Genomic DNA, 895 nt, shown 5'->3' with positions numbered 1-895 from the left:
ATGTCTCCTAAAGACTAGCTGATGTTTAGCTAGCTTATTCTTATTACAACTTTCTCTAACTTTTCATGGTTTAATTATTTACCAGAACTACTTATCATCTGATTTTTCTTTCTTGTGATGGTGCTTTTCTGTGTGCAGAGAGTTGTTAAAATTTGGTGTTCCAGGAGTGGGGATGAATGTTGCAGGCTTCTATTCCACTGACACTATAATGGAGTGCTCCATTAGCACATGGCATTGTTCAAAGTTCCAGCTTATCATTAGTTCTCTGACATCACTCTGGTGGAGGAAATGGTGGGAAGGTTGTCTCCTTACAGCAGGGCAAATGTCGAAGTCTAGGTTCTCCACTCTCTGTTTTTTTTTTCTTATGAAGTAGAAGTAAAACTGTTATTTTTCCTTTGTTGTTTCGCTACAGTAAGATTGCTATTGTCTCAAAGTTTTCTCTTATTAGGCTTCTTTTTTCTGGTCCTTTAGCTAGTAAGAACAAGCTTTTGTTGGGATTTTTTTTTTTTTTTTTTTTTTTTTTTTTTTTTTTGCCTGCACACACTGTATTCTTTAGAACCCAGTCTGGGGTGTTTTGGGTAAAAAAAAAAAAATTAGGTACATCACCACAGTGTCGTCTTTTGGACTCCTTGTGTGCTAGCTGCTTTACATTCCTCTCTTACCCTTTAAAAATTATCTCATGTTGTTTTATAAATATATTAATATCATCCAGGTTTTAGTAACCATACATACTAGGAGGAATAAAAGTTGTTTCTGGTCCATCTTTTCTACAACCAGTGCTCTCAAAACCTTTTTAAAAATGCAAGACTAAACTCAATCGCAATAAAGATTACTGTTTTTATTTAACATATTCTTCCTTTCCTTTCCAAATATATGCACTAAAAAGTGTTGTATT

The sequence above is a fragment of the Mandrillus leucophaeus genome, unplaced genomic scaffold (assembly GCF_000951045.1).
Source record: "Mandrillus leucophaeus isolate KB7577 unplaced genomic scaffold, Mleu.le_1.0 Scaffold311, whole genome shotgun sequence".
Taxonomy (NCBI): Eukaryota; Metazoa; Chordata; class Mammalia; order Primates; family Cercopithecidae; genus Mandrillus; species Mandrillus leucophaeus.
This window is presented reverse-complemented; position numbering follows the sequence as displayed.